We start from the raw sequence: 13,392 nt of genomic DNA on the forward strand, positions 1-13,392 counted from the left end.
TCAGTCGCTCAGTCGTGTCCGACTCTCCGCGACCCCATGAATTACAGCACGCCAGGCCTCCCTGTCCATCACCAACTCCCGGAGTTCACTCAAACTCATGTCCACAGAGTCGGTGATGCCATCCAGCCATCTCATTCTCCGTTGTCCCCTTCTCCTCCCGCCCCCAACCTTTCCCAGCATCAGAGTCTTTTCCAGTGAGTCAACTCGTCACATGAGGTGGCCAAAGTATTGCAGTTTCAGCTTTAGCATCAGTCCCTCCAATGAACATCCAGGATTGATCTCCTTTAAAATGGACTGGTTGGATCTCCTTGCAGTATAAGGGACTCCCAAGAGTCTTCTCCAACACCACAGTTCAAAAGCATCAATTCTTCGGAAATCAGCTTTCTTCACAGTCCAACTCTCACATCCATACATGACCACGGGAAAAACCATTGTCTTGACTAGACGGACCTTGGTTGGCAAAGTAATGTCTCTGCTTTTTAATATACTATCAAGGTTGGTCATAACTTTCCTTCCAAGGAGCAAGCGTCTTTTAATTTCATGGCTGCAATCAGCATCTGCAGTGATTTTGGAGCCCAAAAAAATAAAGTCTGACACTGTTTCCACTGTTTCCCCATCTATTTCCCATGAAGTGATGGGACCAGATGCCATGATCTTTGTTTTCTGAATGTTGAGCTTCAAGCCAACCTTTTCACTCTCCTCTTTCACTTTCATCAAGAGGCTTTTGAGTTCCTCTTCACTTTCTGCCATAAGGGTGGTGTCATCTGCATATCTGAGGTTATTGATATTTCTCCCAGCAATCTTGATTCCAGCTTGTGCTTCTTCCAGCCCAGCGTTCCTCATGATGTACTCTGCATATAAGTTAAGTAAGCAAGGTGACAATATACAACCTTGACGTACACCTTTTCCTATTTGGAACCAGTCTGTTGTTCCATGTCCAGTTCTAACTGTTGCTTCCTGACCTGCATACAGGTTTCTCAAGAGGCAGGTCAGGTGGTCTGGGATTCCCATCTCTTTCAGAATGTTCCACAGTTTATTGTGATCGACACAGTCAAAGGCTTTGGCATAGTCAATGAAGCAGAAAGAGATGTTTTTCTGAAACTCTCTTGCTTTCTCCATGATCCAGCGGATGTTGGCAATTTGATCTCTGGTGCCTCTGCCTTTTCTAAAACCTGCTTGAACATCTGGGAGTTCACGGTTTACATACTGCTGAAGCCTGGCTTGGAGAATTTTGAGCATGACTTTACTAGTGTGTGAGATGAGTGCAGTTGTGGGGTAGTTTGAGCATTCTTTGGCATTGCCTTTCTTTGGGATTGGAATGAAGACTGACCTCTTCCAGTCCTGTGGCCAGCGCTGAGTTTTCCAAATCTGCTGGCATATTGAGTGCAGCACTTTCACAGCATCATCTTTCAGGATATGAAATAGCTCAATTGGAATTCCATCACCTCCACTAGCTTTGTTAGTAGTGGTGCTTTCTAAGGCCCACTTGACTTCACATTCCAAGATGTCTGGCTCTAGGTCAGTGATCACGTTATCGTGACTATCTTGGTCGTGAAGATCTTTTTTGTACAGTTCTTCTGTGTATTCCTGCCACCTCTTCTTAATATCTTCTGCTTCTGTTAGGTCCATACCATTTCTGTCCTTTATCGAGCCCATCTTTGCATGAAATGTTCCCTTGGAATCTCTAATTTTCTCGAAGAGGTCTCTTGTTTTTCCTATTCTGTTGTTTTCCTCTATTTCTTTGCATTGATCACTGAGGAAGGCTTTCTTATCTCTCCTTGCTATTCTTTGGAACTCTGCATTCAGATGCTTATATCTTTCCTTTTCTCCTTTGCTTTTCGCCTCTCTTCTTTTCACAGCTATTTGTAAGGCCTCCTGAGACAGCCATTTCGCTCTTCTGCATTTCTTTTCCATGGGGATGGTCTTGGTCCCTGTCTCCTGTACAATGTCACGAACCTCCGTCCAGAGTTCATCAGGCACTCTATCAATCAGATCTAGTCCCTTAAATCTATTTCTCACTTCCACTGTATAATCATAAAGGATTTGATTGAGGTCATATCTGAATGGTCTAGTGGTTTTCCCTACTTTCTTCAATTTAAGTCTGAATTTCGCAATAAGGAGTTCATGATCTGAGCCACAGTCAGCTCCTGGTCTTGTTTTCGCTAACTGTATACAGCTTCTCCATCTTTGGCTGCAAAGAATATAATCAATCTGATTTCGGTGTTGACCATCTGGTGATGTCCATGTGTAGAGTCTTCTCTTGTGTTGTTGGAAGAGGGTGTTTGCTATGACCAGTGCATTCTCTTGACAAAACTCTATTAGCCTTTGCCCTGCTTCATTCCATGCTCCAAGGCCAAATTTGCCAGTTACTCCAGGTGTTTCTTGACTTCCTACTTTTGCATTCCAGTCCCCTATAATGAAAATGACATCTTTTTTGGGTGTTAGTTCTAAAAGGTCTTGTAGGTCTTCATAGAACCGATTAACTTTGGCTTCTTCAGCATTACTGGTTGGGGCATGGGCCTGGATTACTGTAATATTGAATGGTTTGCCTTGGAAACGAACAGAAATCATTCTGTCGTTTTTAAGATTGCATCCAAGTACTGCATTTCGGACACTTCTCTATACCATTCCAATATTTCTCTAGTGAATATACCATGTTATAATAAACAGGGAAAAATAAAAGAGAAGAACTGAAAGGAAACTCGATCCTCAAATCACTAAGAAAGGTTGACCGGAGGGGTGAGTATCCTGGGCTCTGGTCCTGGACTTTTCACTAATAATCTCTACAGCCTTCAGCTCTCTCTGAGAGGGAACGCTTAAATCATTTCTAAACTCTGTTTAAGCTTTAAGCTAATGGAACATGTGAATAAGTTGATTTTTTAAAGGCAAAACAATCCTCAGGGACCAAAGGCATTCTCCAGTAACTTCATCATGGGCTAATGAAACAAGAAACTATCCTTGAGCAAGGTTATTGGGTTCAACCCCTGACTCCAGTTAGCCATGCTAAAAAGGACTTAGCCCTTAGACCTCAATGCAATCCTGGCTTTGGGGCAGTGAACACAGACACACACATACAGACACACACACACAGACACACACACAGAGGAAGTAAAACACTGGAGAGATCCTTGAAAGAAGAATTTCTATTATCACTGATTTGTTAAAATGTTGTCAAAATTAAAGTCTCAAATTTCTTTTGTTTATCCTCAGCTTTAGAAATGAATAGGATGATGGTGTCACCAAGCAGTCCCCTTGAGCTAGACTGTTATTGATTAATACTTTCTCCACTTCTGAGAATTCATGCATATTCTGCCCCCCCTACAACGTCTTCTCGTGAAAGTCACTCAGTCATGTCTGACTCTTTGTGACCCCATGGACTGTATAGTCCATGGAATTCTCTAGGCCAGAACAGTGGAGTGGGTAGCCTTTCTCTTCTCCAGGGGATCTTCCCAAACCTAGAGATCGAACCCAGGTCTCCCACCTCACAGACAGATTCTTTACCAGCTAAGCCACAAGGGAAGCCCAAGAATACCAGAATGGGTAGCCTATCCCTTCTCCAGCAGATCTTCTCGACCCAGGAATTGAACCAGGGTCTCCTGCATTGCAGGAGGATTCTTTACCAACTGAGCTATCAGGGAATTGGAGAGAGCTCTGATGAATGTGTGTGTGTGTGTATGTTAGTCGCTGAGTTTTGTCCAACTCTTTGGGACCCCATGGACTGTAGTCTGCCAGGCCCCTCTGTCCATGGGATTCTCCAGGCAAGAATACTTTAGTGGGTTGCCATGCCTTCCTCCAGGGGTTCTTCCCAACCCAGGGATCGAACCCTGGCCTCCAGTACTGCGAGTAGATTCTTTACCATCTGAGCTACCTGGGAAGCCCACTCTGATGAATGGATGGCATCAGTTGCCCTAGAAGACTTCCCATATTTTGAGGGACAGATAATATTTAGGGGGCTTCCTTGACAAAAAATGTCTTCTTGTTTATCAGAGAGCCTAATGCTGGAGACCTGTTGGTAGGATCAAAATCAGATTTCACCTGAGTTTCTATGGGAGTTTTAACCTATGAGAACAGGAATGAGGTTTTCTCCCATCTCTCCCTGTCTATGGGTTGTCTGGGAGAGAGAATTTTCCCTCTAGCCTTCTTGAGTTTTTGCAGCTGCACTAATAATAAGTTCAACACAACACAGGACTTCCCTAGTGGCTCAGACAGTAAAGCGTCTGCCTACAATGTGGGAGACCTGGGTTCTATCCCTGGGTCAGGAAGATCCTCTGGAGAAGGAAATGGCAACCCACTCCAGTACTCTTGCCTGGAAAATCCCATGGAGAGAGGAGCCTGGTAGGCTACAGTTCATGGGGTTGCAAAGAGTCAGACACGACTGAGTAAAATTTCTTTTCTTTCAACACAACACAGATTGATGGAAGAAAAGGAAACAATTTTTTTAAAGATACTTATTCATTTGGCTGCACCAGGTCTTAGCTGTGGCATGCGGAATCTTTAGTTGCTAGTGGTATGCACTCTTAGTTGCGGCATGTGGGATCTAGTTCCCTGACCAGGGAGCAAACCTGGGCCCCCTGCATTGGGAAAGCAGAGTCTTAGCCACTAGACCATCAGGGAAGTCCTAGAAAACAAATTGTAATTCATGTGCACAAAGGTCTCATAGAAATGGGACCAAAGTAGCCAAAGCTGGCAGTATTGATGCTTTTTAGACAAACAATAAATTTGTGAGAATTGACAGGAGTAAGTAACTTGGGTTTGGGTGCTCAGTTAGTGAAGAATCTAAATGGAGTTTGGGCTTGGGATAGCAAATTAAGTAACAAAGTTTGCCTATACAGGCTTCTGGGCTCAAATCTCCCACCTCTGGTGATAACAGTGTCCTACTTCCAGATGTAGACAGTGCACCTCTCACATGAGAGTTTTTATTTCCTGTTTTCAGAGAGACAGGGAGAAGGGTCACAGTGTCTCTCTTGCATTGGTCATTTCAAAACTTCCTCATGATGGATAGTTAACCAGAGAAGCAGAAGAGTACTGCTGAGAAATGAATAGCAGGAAGAAGTCAGGAACTGCAGAAACCAAAGGGCACTTACTTTCATTGCTGAGATCATCAGAGCTGCCAGATGACTCAGATTACTCAGGTTCAAGAACTACTCCTGAGCTGCCATGGGATCTTCATGGGGAGGAGTTGAGCCCTGGCTGTAATCAGGGATGCTCTTCCTTGCCTGCTTTTACTTCATCATATTACCTTCTCCCATCCCATGTTAACATGTCTCGCTGAACCTTAAAAACTGTACTTTCATTTATTCAACAAACACTAGAATCCAGGTTAAAAAATAATAATCAGCATATCATTGAGGCACATTTTGGGGTGGCTTGCCCTGGACCTCAACAGAATCCTGGTTGACGTTACCACCACCGCTGCCATCACCCCACCTGCACATCTCCATCACTCGTGGGGATTTGCTTTAACTTGAGAAGCATGATCTATGGCTGCCTCGAGGGGGCTTGAATCCTAAATCACAAAAGTCAATGCCAAAAACTGACAAGTTGCAAACCAACTGAGAAAGCCATTTGCATATTTGGAACATATGGTTCAATTATGTCATTTAATCTCTGTAGTAGTAGACTGCTGATTATTAGTACTCTCATTTTGGAGATCAGGAAACAAAGGCTCCATGAGTTATATTAGGTCTGCATTGAATATTAATAGATCCCTTTAATGTCAGACCTAAAATAACTGGGAATAAGAGATCAAATAAAAATCAAAAGGCTAAAAAGAGAAAACAAGTCTGTCATGAGTCAGGAAAGTATCAGCAGATTTCACAATTCCCTGAACGGCCTCGAACTTCACTGTCTAATCTGATCACGATGACCCACATGTGGCATTTAAATTTTAATTGTAATAATTCCCTCAGTCACACGAAGCACATTTCAAGTGTTTAATGGCCACACATAGCTAGTGGCTACCTTACAGATTTATATAGCATTTCCATTATCACAGAAGACTCCATTAAACAGTATGACTCTAGAATGTATCCTCATGAATGAAGGGGTCTATTCTTAGAAGATGATGGCTTTTTAAAGGCCATTATCTGTGTTGTATGAAAGGAGAGAAGGTTAGCACTCCCCTTGACAAGGATGGAAGAGGCTCTCGGGCCTGACAACACGCATACGGTTAAGGCATTGCCACCTACTTCGTGGCATCTGACCGCTGTTTTTTATATGTTGTCTGCAAGAGACCCACCTCAAAACGAGGGACACACACAGACTGAAAGTGAAGGGCTGGAAAAAGATATTCCATGCAAATAGAGACCAAAAGAAAGCAGGAGTAGCAATACTCATATCAGATAAAATAGACTTTAAAACAAAGGCTGTGAAAAGAGACAAAGAAGGAAACTACATAATGATCAAAGGATCAATCCAAGATGAAGATATAACAATTATAAATATTTATGCACCCAACATAGGAGCACCGCAATATGTAAGACAATTACTAACAAGTATGAAAGGGGAAATTAACAATAATGCAATAATAGTGGGAGATTTTAATACCCCACTTACATCTATGGATAGATCAACTAAACAGAAAATTAACAAAGAAACACAAACTTTAAATGATACAATAGACCAGTTAGACCTAATAGATATCTATAGGACATTTCACCCCAAAACAATGAATTTCACCTTTTTCTCAAGTGCACACGGAACCTTTTCCAGGATAGATCACATCCTGGGCCATAAATCTAGCCTTGGTAAATTCAAAATAGTTGAAATCATTCCATGCATCTTTTCTGACCTCAATGCAGTAAGATTAGATCTCAATTACAAGAGAAAAACTATTAAAAATGCCAACATATGGAGGCTGAACAACACGCTTCTGAATAATGAACAAATCATAGAAGAAATCAAAAGAGAAATCAAAATATGCATAGAAATGAATGAAAATGAAAACACAACAACCCAAAACCTCTGGGACACTGTAAAAGCAGTGCTAAGGGGGAAGTTCATAATACAGGCACACATCAAGAAACAAGAAAAAAGTCAACTAAATAACCTAACTCTACATCTAAAGCAATTAGAAAAGGAAGAAATGAAGAACCCCAGGGTCAGTAGAAGGAAAGAAATTGTAAAAATTAGGGCAGAGATAAATGCAAAAGAAGCAAAAGAGACCATAGCAAAAATCAACAAAGCCAAAAGCTGGTTCTTTGAGAAGGTAAATAAAATTGACAAACCGCTAGCCAGACTTATCAAGAAACAAAGGGAGAAGAACCAAATCAATAAAATTAGAAATGAAAATGGAGAGATCACAACTGACAACACAGAAATACAAAGGATTATTAGAGAATACTATCAGCAATTATATGGCAATAAAATGAATAACCTGGAAGAAATGGACAAATTCCTAGAAAAGTACAACTTTCCAAAACTGAACCAGGAAGAAATAGAAAATCTGAACAAACCCATCACAAGCACGGAAATTGAAACTGTAATCAAAAATCTCCCAGCAAACAAAAGCCCAGGTCCAGACGGCTTCACAGCTGAATTCTACCAAAAATTTAAAGAAGAGCTAACACCTATTCTACTCAAACTCTTCCAGAAAATTGCTGAGGAAGGGAAACTTCCAAACTCATTCTATGAAGCCACCATCACCCTAATCCCAAAACCTGGTAAAGACCCCACAAAAAAAGAAAACTACAGGCCAATATCACTGATGAACATAGATGCAAAAATCCTTAACAAAATTCTAGCAATCAGAATCCAACAACATATTAAGAAGATCATACATCATGACCAAGTGGGCTTTATCCCAGGAATGCAAGGATTCTTCAATATCCGCAAATCAATCAACGTAATACACCACATTAACAAACTGAAAAATAAAAATCATATGATTATCTCAATAGATGCAGAGAAAGCCTTCGACAAAATTCAACATCCATTTATGATAAAAACCCTCCAGAAAGTGGGAATAGAAGGGACATACCTCAACATAATAAAAGCTATATATGACAAACCCACAGCAAACATTATCCTCAATGGTGAAAAACTGAAAGCATTTCCCCTAAAGTCAGGAACCAGACAAGGGTGCCCACTCTCACCACTACTATTCAACATAGTTCTGGAAGTTTTGGCCACAGCAATCAGAGCAGAGAAAGACATAAAAGGAATACAAATTGGAAAAGAAGAAGTAAAACTTTCACTGTTCGCTGATGACATGATCCTCTACACCGAAAACCCTAGAGACTCTACCAGAAAACTACTAGAGCTAATAAATGAATACAGTAAAGTTGCAGGATATAAAATCAACACACAGAAATCCCTTGCATTCCTATACACTAACAATGAGAAAATAGAAAGAGAAATTAAGGAAACTATTCCATTCACTGTTGCAACGAAAAGAATTAAATACTTAGGAATATATCTACCTAAGGAAACAAAAGACTTGTACATAGAAAACTATAAAACACTAGTGAAAGCAATCAAAGAGGGCACTAATAGATGGAGAAATATACCATGTTCATGGATTGGAAGAATAAATATTGTAAAAATGAATATACTACCCAAAGTAATTTATACATTCAATGCAATCCCTATCAAGCTACCAACGATATTTTTCACAGAACTAGAACAAATAATCTCACAATTTGTATGGAAATACAAAAAACCTCGAATAGCCAAAGCAATCTTGAGGAAGAAAAATGGAACTGGGGGAATTAACCTGCCGGACTTCAGGCTCTACTACAAAGCCACAGTCATCAAGACAGTATGGTACTGGCATAAAGACAGAAATAGAGATCAATGGAACAAAATAGAAAGCCCAGAGATAAATCCACGCACCTATGGACACCTCATCTTTGACAAAGGAGGCAAGAATATAAAATGGAGAAAAGACAGTCTCTTTAACAAGTGGTGCTGGGAAAACTGGTCAGCCCCTTGTAAAAGAATGAAACTAGAACACTTCCTAACACCATACACAAAAATAAACTCAAAATGGATTAGAGAGCTAAATGTAAGCTATAAAACTCCTAGAGGAGAATGTAGGCAAAACACTCTCCGACATAAATCACAGCAGGATCCTCCATGAACCACCTCCCAGAATATTGGAAATAAAAGCAAAAATAAACAAATGGGACCTAATTAAAATCAAAAGCTTCTGCACAGCAAAGGAACTATAAGCAAGGTGAAAAGACAGCCTTCAGAATGGGAGAAAATAATAGCAAATGAAGCAACTGATAAAGGATTAATCTCCAAAATATACAAGCAGCTCCTGCAGCTCAATTCCAGAAAAATAAATGACCCATCAAAAAATGGGCCAAAGAACTAAACAGACATTTCTCCAAAGAAGACATACAGATGGCTAACAAACGCATGAAAAAATGCTCAACATCCCTCATAATCAGAGAGATGCAAATCAAAACCACAATGAGATACCATTTCACACCTGTCAGAATGGCTGCTATCCAAAAGTCTACATGCAATAAATGCTGGAGAGGATGTGGAGAGAAAGGAACCCTCTTACACTGTTGGTGGGAATGCAAACTAGTACAGCCACTATGGAGAACAGTGTGGAGATTCCTCAAAAAACTGGAAATAGAACTGCCATATGATCCAGCAATCGCACTCCTGGGCATACACACCGAGGAAACCAGAATTGAAAGAGACACATGTACTCCAATGTTCATTGCAGCACTGTTTATAATAGCCAGGACATGGAAGCAACCTAGATGTCCATTTGCAGATGAATGGATAAGAAAGCTTTGGTACATATACACAATGGAGTATTACTCAGCCATTAAAAAGAATACATTTGAATCAGTTCTAATGAGGTGGATGAAACTGGAGCCTATTATACAGAGTGAAGTAAGCCAGAAAGAAAAACACCAATACAGCATACTAACGCATATATATGGAATTTAGAAAGATGCAAATGATAACCCTGTATACGAGACAGCAAAAGAGACACAGATGTATAGATCAGTCTTTGGGACTCTGTGGGAGAGGGTGAGGGTGGGATGATTCGGGAGAATGGCATTGAAACACGTATGTTGTCATATGTGAAATGAATCACTAGTTCAGGGTCAATGCATGTTATAGGATGCTCGGGGCTGGCATGCGGGGATGACCCAGAGGGAGGATAAAGGGAGGAGGGAGGTGGGGGGGGTTCAGGAGGGGGAACTTATGTAAACCCGGGGCGAATTCATGTCAATGTATGGCAAAACCAACCAATATAATATTGTAAAAAAATAAATAAAATAAAATAAAAAATAAAGGCCATTATCTGAGCAGTGCTAGTATGGAGTTCCTGGAGGACAGAAGTAATCTGCTTTCTCCTGCCAATGGAACAAGATGCAGCAGATGGCCTTTGTCTTTGAAGACAAAACAGAGAGTCTTTGAAGAACCCACTTACTTGCCCAGGAGGCAGATGCTTCAGTGGCCAACGGGTGAGGTCTTTGAGGACTCAAGAGGCACAGGCTTATCCTCTGAGCTCTCTCTTCCTCTCCAGGAGGCTTGAGGGACTAGAGGACTCAGGAGGCCCTGTCAAATTGCTCACCTCAACATCCTTCTGTGATGGGGCTTCCCTGGTGATCCAGTACTTAAGACTCTATGCTTTCAATGTAAGGGGCCCGGGATTTACCTCTGATCAGGGAACTAAAATCCTACATGCTGCCTGTTGTGGCCAAAAAATAAATACATACATAAAGTAAAACGTCTTTTCCAAAAAAAAAAAAAAGTCCTTCTGTGATGCAACCAATCAGAGGTAGGTAAGATTCTAAGGCTTAGTTTTATGGGGAACAGAGAAAATGCAGGATCAGAAATCTCAATTATGCCTCAAGCCTAAGCCAGATACCCCCCTATCGCCACCAGAGCTGCACTGAGTGTTACTGCCTTTGGTTTGGTCCTTAATAAAAATTGCAATTTGATTTTTACTTGATATTCCTGTATATACTAATTCTTTGGGAAACCTGAAAGAAAGAGACTAGCAGGGAGGGCTGGGACGAGGTGACTCCGGGAAGCTAAACATTAACTATCATTAAAACCTCATCTCCCAATCAACAACACTTTATCCACTTCTTTTCTTTAGGACAAGCTGCCCATCCCCTTCTTTCTGAAAGGCTCCTTCCTTTGTTTCCATGACAGTATTCTGAGTTTTCTATTTCTTTGACTGTTCATTAAAAATACCTTTAATTTAGTCTTCTTTTTCAACTGTCCTAAATGCTCCTACACAATCACACCTCTATTTATGGTTTTGCCCACTTGCCATATATGAATACTCTGGATGTTCTAATTGCATCTCACATCTATTGAGCTCCACACACAGATACTCGGTGACCTGCCAGATGTCACCATTCGGACGTCCACAGGCAATCCAAAGTTATTTCATCTTACACAGAACTCATCATTTCTCTTTCCGTTGCTAAGCCTTTTTTCACCCAGTTTCAGCCAAGGCTAGCCATCGCTAGTGCTCTAGGGCTACTCAGCTTTACTGGTCAGCTTTAAACCAGGAGTATGGTTCTGTTGGCCCTAGGCTCCCTCCAACAACCTGAGACGCAGAACTTCGTGAAAACGAAGTATCTCTAAGATACCAAAGGCTGTTTTTTTGTTTGGTTTTTGTTGGTTTTTTTTTGTCGTGGCTGCACCACACAGCTTTCAGAATCTTAGTTCCCTGACCAGGGATTGAACACAGGCCCTGGTAGTGAAAGCACAGAGTCCTAACCACTGAACCACCAGGGAATTCCCTGTAAAGGTTTTTAAGATAAGGTTCAGTGCTAGTGAGGAAATAAGGTGAGAGTCCGTATACATGCTTTTATGATGGGAGCATAAATTTATACATTCCTGAATAGCAATTCAGTGATATGTGTTGTTACTAATATCAAAGCACCCCTTCAGAACACACTTGGGTTCCTGAAATAACATAGCGAGACAGAGACCTATCTGACTTGAAGAATCTTTGGAGTCTATACTTGCCTTCTTGATGCCAGGTGGCACTCCTACACATCACAGGAGCAAAGAAAGTGATGCCTTAAGACCAGCTTGTCGGAATAATTTCTCATAAAAGTTTAAGTGTCTTGAGCCCATCTTCCAACAATATCATCCATAATTCCCTCCAGAGCCATTTGTCTTTGATTACAACTCACAGTTTATTATATCAGATTATCAGGGCTGATGACAGAAGGCAGCCTGCAAATAGAGACGTTCCCTCACAGTTTGGAGGTGTTGGTGCTCAAGAGTCTCATCCAGGGCTAGTTTCTTCTCCTCACAGGTACTCAGAGGCTAGGTATAAGACCTCAGCCAATCAGAGCTTGATAGACCCTTACAGACCCTTGCAATGTATGTCCTAGGTAGAAAACAGAAACAGCAAAGAATTCCAACTCTGTCACACCACATTCCAGCACAAAAGTCAACTATAAAACTTCATAAATACCACCAGAAATGTACATTCCAATGGACAGAAAATTCAAGGAAATCAAAGAAATGTAAAGCAATTAGTGAGTGAATCGGAGACATAACGTGGTACATTAGCCCCCAGAGTGGGTGTCTGAAGCAATGCAACATCTTTCCAACATGTGTAGAGAATTTCCAAAAATTTATTCTCAATTCCTTTCAAATGAATATGTACTATGAGTAAGTAGAGACAAGGGTAAAGACTTGTGGTCTAGGATGTTCAATGCAATATTATTCATAAAAAATAAAAATAGTGGAAACTATAAATGCACTATAATTTACTCGTTATATGTTATGTTAGTTGCTTAGCCATGTCTGACCCTCTTTGTGACCCCATGGACACACTCTCCTCTGTCCATGGAATTCTCCAGGCAAGAATATTGGAGTGGGTTGCCATTCTCTTCTCCAGGGGATCTTCCCAACCCAGGGATCAAATTTGGGTCTTCTTCATTGCAGGCAGATTCTTTATCATCTGAGCCACCATGGAAGCCCTATTTATTATAGGTGGGTAATAAATAAATTACAGTACTATGAATACTATGCCACCACTAAAATTATATTTTGAAATAGTTTTAATATCATAGTAAAATGCTCATGATACAATATTGAATTTTTAAAAAGTACATGTATGTACAAGTATAGCTCAATTATAAATGTCTAAATATATATACATATGTGCACTGTAAAACAAGAGTTAAAGAAAACATACTAAGTGACAGAATTAGAGATTTTCCTACAATATGTAGTTGTTATCTTTAGAATAAGAAAAATATTAGAAAAGCAATCAGGCTCTCTTCACAGTATTATTTAATACCTCATGACAGATAAAAGAAATACATTTTATTTACAAGTTCTTTCCTCCATTTAGATTTGAGTACTTTGAAGGGACTTCCCTGGCATTCCAGTGGTTAAAGTTCCACACTCCCAAAGCATAGGGCACAGGTTTGGTCCCTG

The 13,392-nt window shown here is 40.7% G+C and overlaps 1 non-coding gene across 1 annotated transcript; it reads left to right on the forward strand.

The window, feature by feature from the left end:
- The first annotated feature begins 6,088 nt into the window (after window positions 1–6,088).
- On the forward strand, window positions 6,089–6,214 carry LOC148775190 (U6atac minor spliceosomal RNA). The gene has a single exon (XR_016039653.1). It is a non-coding gene; the product is annotated as a U6atac minor spliceosomal RNA (small nuclear RNA).
- Window positions 6,215–13,392: the final 7,178 nt, after the last annotated feature.

Source organism: Moschus berezovskii, chromosome 17 (assembly GCF_049115385.1).
Source record: "Moschus berezovskii isolate FMDL1 chromosome 17, NW_MosBer_1.0, whole genome shotgun sequence".
NCBI lineage: Eukaryota > Metazoa > Chordata > Mammalia > Artiodactyla > Moschidae > Moschus > Moschus berezovskii.